Below are 18,656 nucleotides of genomic sequence, written 5' to 3'. Positions count from 1 at the left end.
CTCTATTTTGGATTTCTCAGCCATTTCAAAGCTAATGTTCGTCAAGTATAGATGGAATTCCTGTGGGAATTACATGTTCTTTCATATTTCATAAAATGTTTCTCATTATCTGAAGTTAGGTCTCAACCAAAACTATACGACCCCTTTAAAAAAAAGGAAAAAAAAAAGAAAATGTAGCCGATGCATTTGCAATCGATTAGGTCACCATTTCACTAAAGTTGTCAGCCCTGACAAGTTGTCCCTCTCTGACAATTATCATAATAATTAACAGTGAGTGACCAGAGCTTTTCCACCAGTGAAAACCAAGAATTTTTTTGAAATTGTCAGAGATTGATAACTTGTCAGGGATGACAACTTTCATGAAACAATGACCAGATCGTGGTTTTGATAGCCTCTTGATTATATGAAATATTATACAATGTAAAATGTATTAAATTTTGTAAATGTGGCACAGTGTTTTACATTCTTATCTGCTTTTTGGGGGGGGGCACAGTCCTGAGATAAGTGTAAATGAAGGAAAATCAGAGTGTTTCACACAAAAAATTGAGGGTATCACAATTATAGATGCATTCACATTTTAATTCCTGTGTTAGATATCACAATAACTTGTTGGCACTATTCTCACTGATGAAATAACATGAATAGATAGACCCTACCACGATAATTCACTTAGTAGCATTCTCTTTCACAAAATACCATTGAATCTGTGGTAATTAAGTCCTGCACATCTGCATACCTCGTACAGGGAAATAACTGAGTGTGTCACATCATGTGAAGTATACACTGCTGTATGATGGTACACACATATTTCATATCACGAGGGCGGTGAGTTGGCTCAGTCGGTAGCGCGTCTGCCTCACGATCCTCAGGACCCGGGTTCAAACCCGAGTCTGGACTGAGCAATGTTGTGTGTAATCATATCGTCCCCTCTAGCAAGAGGCAAAACACTGTCCCTCGGATAGGACACAAAATGGAGGTCCCGTGTGTGAGAGAGTCATGCACGTAAAAGATCCCGCTTCATTCATTCATCGTGAAGAGCAGGTGAAGTAGTCAAGCCTCAAATCCAACTGGACCCCATGGAAGACCAGCTTAACGTAGCTGAATATGGGATATCCAGCCATCTTCTCATATGAAAATGAACAAACAAACAAAGAAAAAAAAAAACGATTCACACCCAAATCTCGCATGCATAGATGATATTTGTGAAGTCTGAATTACCACCCTAGGCCTAAAGACCACGACATTTCACTATGTATCTTGTGATGTACGTGTATTTGCATTCACATTCCCAAATTCGCGAATTTGAATGCTCCCATCACAAATTTTAACGTCAATTGCTTTAGCAGCTTTGTTACACAACTATCAATTTTCAGGGGCGGATCCAGGAATTCCGTAAAGGGGAGGAGCCTTTTCAAAATTAAAGGAGGCCATGCGACACCCCCCCCCCCCATTTTTTAATCTTTTTATTTCTTTTGTTTTAACAAAAAAATAAAGAGGGGGCGTGCCCGGTGCGCCCCCCTCTGGATCCGCCACTGATTTTGAAGTGGTTCTGTGTCATTCTATTACAGTGTACATGATTGTGTGTGATATGCTGATTGATCACAAGTTTTTAAGATCTTCTACAAGAGTCCTTCTGCATCCAACAAAACATGACAACAACAACCCTGCAGCTGACAAAACAAACCAGATAAAGATACATACATCAACAGTCATACGAAGAACAGACATTAAAGGTCAGATTACCTTTGGGAGCAGTGATTTATAAAATGTTCAAGATAATTATCACATTCGATGCATGTGTGCAGGTCAGTTGTATCACAAAATATCCTACCAAATAAATTTTTGGCGATAAAGCCTAAAATATATGGAGATATCACTATTTTTCTTATTAAACCATAACTGTAGATGGTTTAGTCTGAGAACATTTTTATTGTAACTACTGTTCACATTTTGTATTACAATACTTAGCATCAATTATACTGGTTCAAATTTTTACATTGGTTGTTCCTATCTAGCTCACATTTTAGAACTATTTTGAAGCACTAATGCTGGGTTTTTGTTTCATATGCAAATGGTAAATTACACCTTAAAGGAAGCCTGTTTAATTATACTGCATATGGCTATATACATACACATAACCCTTCAATAGAGAAACAATCAGCTGCTTAACCCACTGCGTGCCAACGTAATTTCTTGTCCATCGGTACTTGTGTGAATCTTTGTGCACATTTGACTCGTTGGTACAAAAAGGGCTCAAGAGGATTTTACCTCGAATATATGTGTACATGTAGATACAGTGAAGACAGAAATATTCATAGTGCATAGTGAACAATCCGTACAAAAGCTCAAAATCTTTACAGTTCTGGTCATCTAGATGATGATTTGCTGTCATCACAGACGGGTGGGGAGGCTACAATTTGATTTATTACAATAGTGCAATAGAAAGAAAACTTTGTATAGAATTCCACAAGTTTGTTTCTTTTTTAATCAGAAATGCACAATCCGTTGACTTGCGATGGACATATAAATTATTCAGGCTGATACTATTCAAGTTGCGTACTGAAGGAGGTCTTCGAGTGCACCTCTTTCATTACGCTAGAAAAAAAAAAAGATAACTTTCTTAATATTATTTTATTTTTAGCTCACCTGAGCCAGAGGCTCAAAAAGTGAACTATTGTGACCATTCATCATCCGGTGTCAGGAGTGTGTTGTGCGTAAACTTTCAACATTTTCAGCTTCTTGAAAACATGACAAACTTGACAAGTAGCATCCCTGGGGGGATAGCATCTCAAGTTGTTCAGTAGGCCCTACACACATTGGGGGGGGGGGGGGACTCCAAATTAAGGAATTTCTTAAAATCTAACAGAAGTGATAGAGCTACTAGTTACATCAGTGCGTCGAGTAAGTACATTGGTACATATTATATTGTTTTATATCTTCCTAAAAATGCATGTCATTATCACCAAACTTGGTCGGACTTATGGATAGGATGCATGTTAGAATATATATAAATTTTGTTAAAATGAGCACCATCCCCCTCCTCCCCCCCCCCCCCCACCCAATTTAGAGAATCTTCAAAAATATTCTATAAAATAAACAAACAAACAAACAAAAGCGCTCTATATCAAATTCATCAGTGAGTGCACCATGCATCTATCGATCTTGACTTTCACGTTTGTTGGTGTCAGATTGGAGGGGGGGGGGGGGGGGGGAGGGCTCCTTGGGGCCGGAACCAAATTGAGGTCAGTTTCCATAATTATTTTAAAATCCTTTCTAAAAATGCATGGTCAAAGTTTAGAACCATAAACATGCCCAGTGGAATCTCCGCAGCCGTCATGTTTGCTTTGTTCTTCTTGTATATGTTATAGTCTGGAAAAAAATGCGTGAGTGAATATGCGATACTCAGGACAAGAGCGCTCTTCATATATACCCACAAGGTTTCTCAATCTTGTTATTGTAGAAACAGTGTCGTCCGATTGTGGCATTAAGGGTTGTTCAATTGTAGTCATGCTATCCAGCAATGACGGTACATGGATTTTAACTAAAACTTTGAAAATTCATAACTTATGAGCAGGTTGAATTCCCGCAAACTTCACTTATATACTCATGCGTTAGCATTCACTGAATCTTTAAAGCCATCAAGTCCTATGGAAGTTTTGCCGCAAAATTAGTCATCTGGAACTGTAAATGTATTAAATCTGCACAAAATCAGAGATGAAATTGCTGAAATCTGCAAATTTGAAAGAAACTTGCACGGGACTTTAGTCTTCATGATATCGATGATGCCAATTAACACTCGATTATAATCTTATAGGGACCACGTAGGAGGCTTTTAAAAGAAAAATCCATTCTGATATGTTGTTTTGCATGAAAAACAAACAAATTCAGAGGACTTATATTAGGTATATGTGAAAATCTGGGGTAAAAAGTCGGACACATTAAAACAAAGTTGGGAATCATAATTTGCATTTGATATGCCAAATTTCACTGCTTTTCATTATTCTCAAATATCTTAGTAGTTTACTCTTAGTACAGATAGATCGTATATGCCCCGAGGAGGGCACGCACAAACGAATTTTATACTCTAATCAAAACAGGTCTGCAGAAAATTTTCTAGGTAGTATATAGAAAACTGAAAAGTGGTGAATTCTTGCCAGAATCACAATGGATTCACACCAAAACGATCGAACACAAATTCTAGAAGGCATTTTTTTCTAACGCAAGACAACATAAAACACTCAATAACATGCAACTAATAGTGTTCTGTGCTCTTTCTTCGTGGATTTTGATTTGGTTGTACCTTTTTATGTTTATGTTTCTATTTCTGTGTGTGTCCTTGCACCGTGTCGAAATTTTAAAAGGAAACTGTTTAGTATATAGAAAATGAACAAAGTTCAACAAGAAGCAATTAATCATCTTTTTTGTTTAATGTTCTATTTAATGTGATGCGCTGTCTCCAGGGAAACGGCAAGTTCCTGACCAGTAACTTCTTCCCGACTGATCGAAATTATCATGGACGAAAACGGAAGACGGCGTCAATAATTTTGCCGGTATCATAATGTTACACTTGGCAGTATGCTACCAGCCACGCACTGTCTCGATGCCTTTCACATTATTCTGCGAGATTTAACAAGAATCTATGTTAGCCACGCGAAGTGACACTATAATTATGAGACTGTTGGTGTTACATTCCAACTTTAATTGCATGTTTGGGCTTTTGGTAGAGTGTCTTTCCGATCTGAAGTTCCGTCATTTCCTTGGTTGAAACGAAGTGTATTATTTCAGTGATACCCTGAAATGCTTATACTTTTAATAACCCGCGAGCAAGTTCATGCAATGTAAGGTGGAATGCATGATTGTTCCAGAAGAGGGCAGTATGGGCATCATCAATGTAGTTCTTGGAGTAATGATTCAAATATTTGGAATTGGAAATATCATTTTCCGTTTTCTGCTTCAGGCCAGTCGTTATCTGATTCACGGATTATTGAAGACGCAACGCCTAACAGGAAATACCCGCAAGAGGGCAGCATGTCGATTCGTAAATTCGTGGTGGCAGCGATCGTGGCGGCCACAACAGGCGATTTGTACGCTAATCGAGGCTCGGTTTACGAGGGCGGACAAAATTCGTGATTTTGCCGACGTTATGGGTAAGTGGATGGATAACTGCTATCAATATGATTTCTTTGCAAGTTTTCACCGAATAATGTTTGTATGAGATAACATAATCATGAAGGGAAGTTATCTGTTAGATCTATTTTAATGTTAGACGTCCACGCCTAACGTGGCTGTGGGGTGATCCATACCTGCTGAAGCGTACATGTTGTACGGCTCTGCAGCGTACGTGGTAGACGAAGTTCGTAAGGCAAGGCAATTTAGCAAGGCCAGGTAAACTGTATCCTACACACACATACCGTCTGAACTCACTCGTCGGGAAACGGGGCTAGGCCAGGCTGTCAATAGTCATAAATGAGGAATAACGGTTTACGACTCACAAACCGTGTAATTATGCCAATAAGCCTAATGAACCAATTAAAGAATCCTTAAACGTCTGCATACTGCACGTACTGCCGAGTCTGTAGACGTCTAGACACAGACTCTAATGTAAGTACGGACACGGTAGGACTGGGAGTTGGGTGTCTGGAGCATTTTTGTAACTTTTGAAATTCTGTGAAAAACGAATTGTGAACTATTTCATATGAAAGAGAATTACAGCTGTACATCAATAAGACATGTTTTAAATTTCATGGCGAAATGATATTTCTTTCTTGAGAAATTTAACTCAAATCACAGCAATATCACCCCCTTTTTTTGCGAGCACGCATGAAAATGTGTCCCAGTCATGTTTGCAAACAACGGCATTTCGTCGATGAAATTATTATTTTGTAACGAAATGACAACATTTTGTAACTACATGTAAATGAACACTTCGTCCACAACATGATAATTTTGTTAACGAAACGGTCGTTTTGTCGAAAAAATGACCAATTTCATAACAAAATATTCCGTGCAACACTTGGCGCTCCATGGTTTTTGTCCATGGACGATAGTTTAAACCATGGTTTCATTTGTACTACCTTCGTGAATTCGGGCCTATTACTCCAGCACTGCTATACTTGACTTTGTATTCACACACTGTCAGGGTGCTACATAACTTTATATTACCACTTCCCCGGTCGGGCAAGCAGATTTTCAAATTTGCTGCAAAATGCTTGCCCAAACATTAATTTTACTTGCCCGAAAAGACAGTCCAAAATTGAAGGAAATAATATAGAAAATCAATTGAACAAGCAGCACATATTTGTTCGCATGCTTGAACACGATGGAGTAACAAGCTCTGCCCGAGCAAGTGTTGCTGTTGCATTGCATTGGGGCTTCTTAACATTGTTGTTGGAAAGTTGCTGAAGTAAAATACAAAGTGCGTTCAGTTGCATCACTAAACAGCCATTATCTTTGGGCTTCTGTATGGTTGACTGTGGGTTTGTTGTGGGAGTGAGGGGGAAAAGGTGGATTCAAAACTTTTTGCTTGCCCAATTCGATTTTCACTTGCCCCGGGCAATGGGGCAAGTGCCTATGTAGCGCCCTGACATTAAAGCTTGGTAGTAAAATTACAACTTCGTCACAGTGAGTAGTGTCCTTCAGGAGTTTAGCCAAAATCTACACATTATCTTTCCAAAGTAACACTAGACATGAATTACTTTGTGATTTTGGCATGATAATTGTATTATTTGACTACACTGTTTTTCATATGTACATATAGTCAAGGCCGTAGTCTTGTACGATTTTATTTGTTTTTGCTAGTTGTTTTGGGGGTTGCTTTTTTTTTGGGGGGGGGGGGAGTGGAAGAGACATTCAACAACCTTACACCAACCATTGTCTCCTGTAATAGGTGGGGAAAGAGCATTAAATCAGCACAGCTGGGAAAATGCATATAGTTGCCTTTTACTTATTTGTCACTTTTTCACTCTGATCTCTAAAATTTGTTTACTTCAATGGGGAAAAACATTATTTTGTCTCTTTTGATAAATCTTAATCACATGAATTAACTACAGAAGCACTCTGAGAGCGCAGACCTCCACCAAGCAGCTCATTTCCATCATTGCTTTTCCATCTATAGAGAGTACATGTAGCGATTTCCACCCATACGTATGCATGCTGAAAATCGGCAGTTTTCCTAATGTCTACCAAGTCTTTTGTTACATCCTCAGCTGCGCAGCACCTTGCCCTAGCGGAAACTAGAACACGCACTCTAGTGCGTGTATGCAAACCTGAAAAGATATTATGCAACTTGAACTCCCAAGTTCCTTGTCCCTACCTGTCAAAATAAAAGTCTTTCATAAAAGCCATGAAAATTCCTGGATCACTACCAAGATGTAATCATCTGTTCCTTGTGTCATTCTCAACCTTTCCTGTAAGTTTCATCCAAATCCGTTCACAACATTTTGAGTTATTTTGCACGTAAACAGACAAACAAACCAACGCCGATGAAATTATAACCTCCTTCCTTGGCGGAGTTTGTTACACCATTCTTCTTCAACAAGCAGAATAAAGGGTTTAGCTGTTTGGAATATATTCAGTGAAATATGTGCCTCATTGCATCATTTTAGGATGAAAAAAGTGAAAACGTGCAGAGGTTCCCATGCATAAACTCTCCCCTGGTTGTCTCACTCCCTCCCATTGTCATACATTAAACTGCAACCTTCTCATCCATATTACCTGTTGTCCTCATACTAGAAGAGAGAAATTGGTTCTTACAGATTGGTGGCATCACCTTACGCCAAAAGTGATACATGTATCTACCCTTTTCTGTGATGATCACAAACATTGACAGTTTTGGAGTGGCCCTTGCTCAAAGTTGTTGGAATCAGCACCCTTTTCATGTTTCATTTAGGGCAAGTCCAAGATAACGCGCATGTTACGTATGGGACATTCAGAGACTTTTATGACCTGAAAAATAGTGTTAATGGCCTTTGATCATATTGAACTTCATCATGGTGATTGATATCTAGAAGAAGTATAATCATGTAAAAAATTGAGAAAAATGACCTTGACAATTATATTCTAGAAGAGAAAATATGTGCCATTACGTATGGGACCAGAAAAATTTTGTTTTTTTGAACATTTTTTTCAACCTCAAAACTCTCTGAAAGTATATCATTCTACAACTTGTAACTCACTGTGATGAAAGTCACAACACTCAAGATTATCACAGGTAAGTTTCATGTCATTAGGCAAAAAGCTCTAATTACAGGTTCTAATTAAAGACAGACATGACGTGTTATGTATGGGACAGTTACGTATGGGACAGTTTGTCCCCCATTCATTTAGTGTGTGAAGAACCATGTTTATGGGTATTTTGCATAATTATTGAAGTAAAATCAGTTGAAACTACTCAAATACTGATCCAGATTGTCAAGGAAACAATATTCCCCAAATATACACCATCATAATCATAGTCAGTCATATTTTTATATTTTTATGACCAACCTGGGTATGCATGCCCTTTGTCCCCCATTCGTTTAGTGTGTGGAGAACCATGTTTATGGGTATTTTGCAAAATAATTTTGCAAAATACCCATAAACAAATTTTAGCATAATTATTGAGGTGGAATCAGTTGAAATTACTCAAATACTGATCCAGAATGACAAGGGAACAATATTCCCCAGATATTTACCATCATAATCACATTCAATCATATTCTATATTTTCTTATGACCAACCTGAGTATGTATGCCCTATTTTTATCAGGATAGTTACTAATGAAAAATTGAATAGTTTAAAGTGTTTACTTCCATTGATGAAGGGCAGTTTGCCATTTAGTTTCAATAAAAAAACAACTTGACACAAGAAATATTAAGTTTAATAAATAAGCAATACCTGCTGCGTGGAACCCTAGTGATCGAGTAGATATATGATGTCTGTTTAGCAGTCGGGTCATTGATTCGAGTCACACCTCAGTATGTATACCCATGAATTTTGTTGTGGCTACTACTAAAAACTGAATAAGGACAATTTGTGTATCACTTGCAATAAAAAAAAAAAATCATTTTACTTTTTTTAATATATATATCAACCATTTCAAATTGGATCTCCATCACCTAAACTTTGAATTCCTCTAGTCTTAGGATTTTATGCTCTTAAGTAATTCATATAATTGGTTTCCAATCATCTCTTTAAATGTTGAATACTGAATCCCCATTTCTACAAAAAAAAACTATACCATCCCTTTTAATGCTGATTTTTCATTGTGTATTTTGCCATTTTCCCCTCCCCCTTTCTGAAAATTGTTCAGTCAAGTTCATGTATTGTTTCAAGTGTCTATAACTCAAAAAGTAGCTACAATGTTGGGATGCTTTCTTCAGTATGATTGACCATTTGTGTACTGAGAGACCTTCCCAGCTAGCTACATGCATTCACATGCAATATGTATGAGGATGTCCCATACGTAACGCATTTGTCCCATACGTAACATTATTTCAATGCCTAATAAAAGATATTTCTTTTACTTTTTTTTTCTTTTTTCTCTGGTATTTAATTTCTCTAAACAATAAATTAGAACTTTCCAAAAGGGCATTAAAATAATCTTAGCAATTTCAGAAAAAACCTAAAAAAATGACCTCATTTTGTTACGTATGGGACATCTCATGATAGGATACGAGCTAATTTGCATAATCATTTGCATAATCCCTAAATTTTCATACCAAGTTAAACCATGTGATGAACTTCTTATGTCCACATATAAATCAAATATTATTTGATTTCCTTTGAATTGATATGAATTTTTATAAATGTCCCATACGTAACGCTGTGTTTCACATTTATGCAAATGAAGCCCTTGAAATTTGCATAAATTTACATAATATCATTTTTTCCTCCACGGAAATTCAAAACTTCAACTCATAAGCTTCAAAATGATACCAAACATGTCAATATTGAACAAAGATGAAATTTTGCCTTCTGAGGGGACCTTATCTTGGACTTGCCCTTTAATACACAAGACGTACAATAGATGTCACAAGTGTAGCGGGTGAAACCCAAGCCAGAGAGGTGTTGGTCTTCAAATAGTCTTTAAAACAAATGAAACTTGAAATCCTAAGCTGCTGACATTTCTGACTCCTGATTTAAAACTGTCATGCTAAACTCTCCACAAGGAATGATATTTTGGAATAAACATGAATTATCAAGGTAAGTAAAGTTTCTTTTTGTTTCGAAGTCATGAAGTCGAGTCAGGTTCATGCGAATAGCTCAGTATTACATTGGAGCTAAGCAGAAAGTTGCAGAATTTCATTTGGAATAGTCAGTATCATACAGCGATGGGTATTGACAAAAGAGATGCATCCCTGCTGTGATTGCAACAAGAAATATGAGCACACATTGGGCATTATAACATACCACCTTCTGCCGCACAGATCTTGTCAATTATCTCTTACATGTTATGAATCATGTTCAGCCCCTGTGCACATCTCAGAAGACGAAGTGCATCTCACACACAAAGATCTTTTGTTGTGGTTTAAATTTCAGAGTGAGTAGCAAAACAACAAGCAATAAATAGATAATGCAATACTGGTAAACATCTCGATTTCTTGCATTAAGTTTGACCATTGATGTGCTGTAGGAGTTAAATAATGCCACAAAGACCCAAGTCATGTTTTCTTGGCATATATATGATATGAATGATACACTTTGTAACTTCCCCCAGTCTCTGAAATACTTTGTGTATTGTTTTGTACTGAGAGTTTGTACTGTATTGTTATCTACAATACGCCAAGGAAGGAGGTTATTTTTTTCATCTATGTTTGTTTGTTTGTATGTGTGTCTGTGTGCAAAATAATTCAAAAAATTGTTGACAAATTTGGATGAAACTTGCAGGAAAAGTTGATTTGTAATGACACAAGGAACAGATGATTACATTTTGTAGTGATCTGGGAATTTTTAAGGATTTTTGAAGGATTTTTTAAACTTTTGGCATATAAGAGGTCAATGTACGCATGTACTTGGGAGTTCAAGCTGCATGTACTGGAGGTTTGCTGTACGCGCACGAAAGCGCAAACTCTGCTTGGGCAAGGCGATGCGCAGCTGAAAGCTGATGATGTAAACAAAATGCTTCTATATTGGGAATTACATGTACATGCGTGTATGGGTAGAAATGAGTTGCAGGCTCGGCGGATGTCTGTGCTTTCAGAGTGCATTTGTGACCGTGCACCTCAAAACGAACATAAAGTCGCACACACTGATTTTGCGTGAGGACTGAAATAAGTGAAATGGGTCAACCTGGCCGAACTTAACTTTTTCATATTTTCTGAAAGAGCGGGTCTTCTTTTACTTTATGCGAAAATTTGATATCATAAAACGGGCAGGAAAGTGTGTTTTTTTAGCAGTTTATGTCGAACATTTTTGGTAGAATAGTGTGATTATGTATGCCTTTAGAATCCCTTTTTCATTTCTGAAAAACCTTGTCCACACTCTTCACTTTCAACTCTATAACTTGTCACAAATGTACACACTAGTAGTTATGTACAGGTATGATGTACTGCATGCATGATTGTTTTAATGTGTATGTACACAGGTTGACCAGATTAATGGAGAACATTTTATGTGGTATAGATATAGTACATACAGGCTGACCAGATCAGTGGAGAATTTTCTAGGTGGTATACAATGTAACTACACAGTACATGCATGTAAGAGGAAATACATTATAACTCACTCAATTTAGAATGATTTCACCCTTTCCAGAATTTTCTGGGAAGTGCTTACATATTTGGCTGAGTGAGGCACTGTCCCTGTAGCCCAATGTGATTGGTAGTTATTCTTGGCAATGATGTTTTGTACATAGATAGGCAGTGAGTCATCCAGATTTCCTGGAACTTGGACTGGCTAGTAGGTTGGAGAGAGTTATAGAATGTGCTAGAAGGGGTTGAATGGATAGTATATAAGCCAGAGAAATTCTGCAGTAGGCAGAGTACCCAACACCTCTGCTCTGAGAGTTACGTCACTTCTGGCTCTGAAGCGACTTGTTATAGTCAGTCCTGTGTTACCTGCTGACCTGTTATGTTTGTGGAGATACTTGGCCTGGGAGACATTTTGCCTGCAGAGAATTAATGTGCCTTCATTGGACTCCATATTTTAATGTCAATGGACATTGCTACGGAAAAGCTGTGACGGGCTGGATTCCTAGCTGGACAATATTACGTGAATCATCATTCAACGCATCAACTGGATGTGGTCGTCACAACATTTGGACTCTGCACGTTTCGCCGTGGACATATATCGTGGATTTTACCCCGGATCTATACCGTGGACTATCGTAACCTGCGCCTCTGGAGTTACGTCGGAGGAATCATTCATCAGTGCGTCAAGGATCATTCGTCTGTGCATCGAACATCGTATTTGGACACTTTCAAAGGATTATTTAATACGTGTAAGTAATTCCATTACCGATTTGTAATTGTTTCTATTGATCATTGTTGTACTGATATGACGCCGATTACCCGTCTGTACCCACAATATCACTGTTAATAAACCGCCTGAACATCAGTTGATTGTTTCTTTTGTGCGATCATTCTCGGAGTGATTTTGGTCGTAACAAACTTTTGAAAGGATAGTGCTACTGCTTTGAAAGTTGGCATTAATTATGGACACAATGTGTTAATGAGGCATGCGTGATTTCCGTTTAATCTGATAATCCCTTCATTGTTGATACTCTGGTGGTTTACTTCCTGTTTTTTGTCCCATTCATCGCACAGCTACAACTTGTAGCACAGTTTGGTAAAGATTAAAGATAATAAAAAGTTTTGGTACCTCAAAAGTGTCCTTGAATTTCCTTGTCTTAGTTTGTGTTTCAGGTTAAAGTACCTTTCATATAACTAACACTGTGAGACTTACTCGCCCCAAAGTGCTCTCATGTCTTAGTAATCATGCAATTACAATGTAACTGCGACCAGCAGCCCCATACGCATAGCGACCAGCAGTCCCATACGCATACAGAGCTGTAGCGTAATCGGGCTTCGCATTGTAGCATTCAGGATCATGACAGATTTAGTATCGCAGGGTAAATGTCAACTTAAAATCCCATAAATTCTTCAATTTGAAGACTTACCAATTAAGTTGAAGTATTGAAAACAGGCTTTGGGCAATGTTTGGTTCTGCCTATAGTCCCTTTCTGTTCGAATTGATGACTGAATGTGACTCGGTCGACAGGACCGTAGGAGAGCTACATACAGTACACTGAATACTACAGCCAGTGCATGCGAACACATCACATGCACACAAATTTCAAATCCATGAACGGATAAGATGTTTGTGTGCGCATGCGCTGGCCATGGTATCCAGTGTATGTACTAGTAGCTCTCCCAAGGTCCTCTCGACCGAGTCACATTCAGTCATCAATTCGAACAGAAAGGGGCTATTGGCAGAACCAAACGTTATTCGAAGCCTGTTTTCAATACTTCAACTTAATTGGTAAGTCTTCAAATCGAAGAAATTTTTGGATTTTAAGTTGACATTTACCCGCGATACTAATTCTGTCATGATCCTGAATGCTACAATGCGAAGCCCCATTACGCTATAAGTATGGGGCTGCTGGTCGCAGTTAGCTATGCGTACAATGGGCTGCACGCTGCTGGTCGCAGTCAGTGGTTTCGTAGAATATTTATCGACGCTGTACAGCGTTGGCTCTGGTACGAAACCATTATTGCATGATTACTAAGACATGAGAGCACTTTGGGGCGAGTAATTCTCACAGACAACGTACTTTAACCTGAAACACAAACCAAGACAAGGAAATTCAGGGAAGCTTTTGAGGTACCAAAACTTTTTATTATCTTTAAGCGCTTGAATGCTGTAAAACGAGAAATTTTCGCGTGCATTTTAATTTCGCGAATTTCGCGAGCGCCAAAATTCGCGAAAGTTTTTGTCTACACTACATGCATTGAACGCCAGTGGCAATTCGCGAAAATTTCATGCCGCGAAAAAGGCTGTCAGCTCCAATTCGCGAAAATTTCATGCCGCGAATATTTCATGTTTTACAGTAGACACTGTACTTCAGAGCCTCTTTTCTCAGTTCACACTTTACCTGAGTTTGTGCTTTCTTTCCAATATTTAGATAGGTTAGGAGAGTCCATTTGATTTGAGTTATACATCATTTTAAAGCTTAAAGTCTGCTTTTTCAGGATATGGTCTTAACTAAAAATTCATGTCTGGCGACTTTTTGTTTGTTTTGAGGTGCAGAGTCACATTTATACTGTAGTTTGTGTGTTGAGGTGGCGGGAGGGGGGGGGGGAGAGATAGTTGGAGAAAGATGGAATGGGATGTGTTGTATTACAACTGTATGTTGCGAAGTTTTAATGATGTGACTTAACAATAACTGCAACATTGTGTTTAGTTGAGTTCAGTGGGGAACAACAGAAACAGGATTTTAGATAACACATTTCAGTTTTAATCATTTTCATTTACAATGTATAATACCACAAATAAACCTTGATAAAAGTCAATCCTTCCATCATCTTCAATAGTTTGCTTCGCTATGGCCACAATATCTGTCGATGAGTGCACGTTAAAGGACAAGTTCACCTTCATAAACATAAGGATTGAGAGAATGTAGCAATATTAGTAGAACACATCACTGAAAGTTTGAGGAAAATCAGACAATCCGTTCAAAAGTTATGAATTTTTGAAGTTTTTGTGCAGTACCCGCTGGATGAGAAGACTACTGCAGTGTATGAATAACTTAGATGTCACATGCGTACAACAATATAAGGAAAATATAAAGAGAATTTCACAAAATTTCATCTTTTGAAAAAAGTACACATTCCCCTGACTCGTTACTGATAAATGTTAGAGGTAATATTATTCCCCCTGCCTTTAGAAAGAGGCAAGTCAATTGCTCTTTTATTATGCGAAAAAAGTGAAAATATGTTGAATTTTCTTTTATATTTTCTTTATACTGTTGTACGCATATGACTCACAAGCTGTAGTAGTCTCCTCATCCAGCGGTTCCAACACAAAAATTTAAAAAATTCATAACTTTTGCATCGATTGTCCAATTTTCCTCAAACTTTCACTGATGTGTTCTACTAATATTGTTGCATTTTCTCAATCCTTATGTTTATGAAGGTGAACTTGTCCTTTAAGTTTGTGCCTCGATCAGGCAACACAGAGTCTTTGTACTTTGAGAGAGAGGAGAGAGGTATTTTATAACAAAGCAATGTGTCTGCTCCAACCATGAATATTTTATCAGATTAGTGGCTACTGTTCAGTATGCTCAGGATTAATTCCCAAAGAATGCAATATCCACAGTCACACAAATCGCTTGGAATTTTTTAAAGGAGACTTTTACTCCAGCCAGAAAGTTGGACAGAGAGTTGGACTGAATCTCAAGATTGAAACAGAGTCTGCGAATTGATGAAGATATTAGAGAACTATTAGCACTATCAAAATTATGGCTATCTAAATTCAAACATCAGTTTTATAGCATAGTGCCCTATAAGCACTTGACACAAGATGTGTTGATCTGAACAGTATCATACATGAAAAATCAAGTATGTCACATTGTGTTTTCGTAACATGAACCATTTTCTGTGATTCCAAGCAAATATTCACAAAGCTCTGTTCTCAACTTCTCTCTGAATTTATTAATCCCATTTTACAAGTTTCAGGGGGAAATGTTTTAACCGGAATCAGTATTTTGCTCATGGACTTTTAAATATAAGGCTATTCATCTATGTCAAGAGACACTTGATTAAATGCCATTGTGACTACTGGCCTCAAAAAGATGATAAACTCCTGTGGCAACCACACACATAAATCTGCAATCCATAAATTCACTCACATTTTCCCCCCTGATCTACACACAATGTGCCACTGCTCTTATTCACAGCAAATCCTATATGTTGCTGTTTTTTTTTTTTCAAGTTTCCTTTAAACCAGTATCTTCAGTTTAGGGTAGCAGTGAATATCTTCTCCCATCCCCCCCCCCCCCCAACCCATGGTACACCTAAACGAGACAGATACTTTTTTTCAAAAAAGGAGAGTACATTGTAGTTGAGTTATTCATTATGTACCTCCACGAATGCAATTTGCTTAAAATTGTAGAGCAGTTGAAGTATTCATTTTGTCCTTTGACAATTGCAATTTAGTTGCAATTGAGCTGTTGATGAAAAGATCAGTTTTCTGGTGAGAACATTTATTTTTGCAATGTCTTTTTTTTTTTCTTTTGAGGGGGGCGGGGAATTTGGGCTAGCCTGTAGCTACCTGTATGATAATATGATACAGGCCCAGACACTTCTGTGATGCACAGGTAAACTGACTGCTTTTATGTGCTATACAAAATACTGTACAGGGGAAACTCGGTATAACGAACACTGCTATAACGAGATATCGGTTATAACGAGGAAATTTTCCCGGTCCCAAATTTCCTCCACACAAGTCTATGTAAAATGCTACTCTTATAGCGAGATCGGCTATAACGAAATAACTGCTATAACGAGATAAATTTTGTGACTTCCAAACAAAGAAAAACAAAGCCAATCAAACCTGCTATAGCGAGGTAAAGCAAAATGTCTTCGGTAAAGCTTTACTTCGCCTGTGCTATCATCTTCCGAGATTGTAAAGCTTGATGCGCCAAAAACTGTCTTGTACACACATAATTATTTTTCTTCAGTGCACTCCAGCTAGCACTGCATGTTGTACGTGTAAGTGTGTGTGTGCGCGCACACTGATACATGCAGAAAATGTGGTGGGACGGTCATATGTATACATGACATCATCATGACGTTAAGCAGGTGTGAGGCAATCTGATGCTGTGATTGGCTTTCTACGTAGGGAATTCCCCATCTTCACACACACGCAGTCATAACGTACATACAGAATGTGTCACATACACACACAGCATTGTGCAGACCATATTCAAGCTTTCCATACAACACACACCCATACTATAACCACATACCAATCCACAGACGATCTCGTATGATACAATCGCAAGCTATATAAATTTACAAATTCAAACATCTACAATTGATAAGAAACACATTATTGATATTGGATTTCCTTGGCGAAAAACATCTTCTTACCCATAAAGGTGAGTAATTCCCTCACACACAATATCAAGTGATATCAGTATTGATTGAAATATGATGGGTAGTCCCACATGTGCAAATTAATGTCTTTATGTTATGCTTTCTTTTATGCCTACTGATATAACGAGATATCGGCTATAACGAGGAAAATGACTCGGTCCCGACCATCTCGTTATATCGAGTTTCCACTGTAATAGATTACATCAACTCCCGGCCAAACCTTAGTAGTGAGTAGGGAGTCCATGCAACAATCACGGATTGTTTGGTTGTTCTCTTTTAGATCCCTGATTGTTGTAGACATATGAATGATTTCAGATGGAGTGAGCGCAAGTGGCTGATGAACATCAGGCAGTAGATCGGAAATAAGTAACAACTGGACGCACTTTGGCAAACCAATGTTGCACGGGGTGTGCCATGATCGCAAAATTTTACTTGTGAAGGGACTTGTGGCATTATCATAGACAAAGCTGTTTTACCCCCAGCTGCTGAATACATGGAATTATGTAGCGATTAATCTGTGAATCAGTGGCATCCTACATGTAGTAGTTGTTGATGATTGTAAATTTGTGACCTTTCAATGAAATATTTAGCAACAATTATTCCCTTTTTCAAGCGCTAATCAGCTGCTGAAAGTAGAAGTCTCTATTCAGACTCAGAGCTTGTGACCAAAGCGGAATCTAATCCCATACCAGTCGGGAGAATAATCACTGGCCCATAGACTCCCAATGCAAAACAAATAGCATCTCTGTGGTCAATATAGCGTGCAATGCTCTCTGTGCAGTCAGTAAACAATGTTTAGCTAGTAAATAATTATGCTGCAAAATGCCCCCCCCCCCCCCGAATAAAAATTCAGTGTGACCATTTAATTTAAAGTCTTAAAACTCTCTACAGCATTTTTTTTTGTTGTTGTCATTTTCTACTTGGTTCTGCTTGAAAATCAATAGGGAAATGTAAAAAAAAAAAAGTACACACACTGTAAAAACAAGAAAAAGCAGACCATTTTGATTATAATAAGCAACCGAGTAACCCAGATATCCATTGAGCTACAATTTGTACTTATAATAAACCGAATTAAGCCTACTGCCAGTCTTGGATAGAAACTATTTTACCCCGTACTCTTGTGATTCTTCTGGTTCGATAACATTCGCTTGTGCGACAATTGCTCCCATTAAATATCTGTACACTGAGCGGAACAAATTCTACCCACAAACATAACCCTAACTCCAATCCTAATCCTCACATCAAACTAAACCTACATTTGTAAAACCCTGTCACAACCCTAACCCCAACACTATTCAAGTCCTCGGACAAAATAAGACTGGAGCAACTGTCCCAGGAGGGAATGTGGTGTCACCGATTCTTCTACCACAATAATAGAACACAACTGATACCAATCAGAGACATTCAAAACAAGTTTCACTGTTTGGTTAAATTCTCCTTTGTGCCACATTAGGATTCAATTCAAGGCGTTTCCCAAGAATGGATCAACGGCCGTAGCAACTCGCCACCAGCGTGACCAACTTCCTGTGTAGAGAGTCCTATAGTCTAGGTTTTCCCCAGTAAACATGATTGCCTCCAAA

The sequence above is a fragment of the Diadema antillarum genome, unplaced genomic scaffold, assembly GCF_040938485.1.
Source record: "Diadema antillarum isolate AM-2024a unplaced genomic scaffold, OU_Dant_1.0 scf00000160, whole genome shotgun sequence".
Taxonomy (NCBI): Eukaryota; Metazoa; Echinodermata; class Echinoidea; order Diadematoida; family Diadematidae; genus Diadema; species Diadema antillarum.
Note: the sequence above shows the minus strand (reverse complement) of the source record.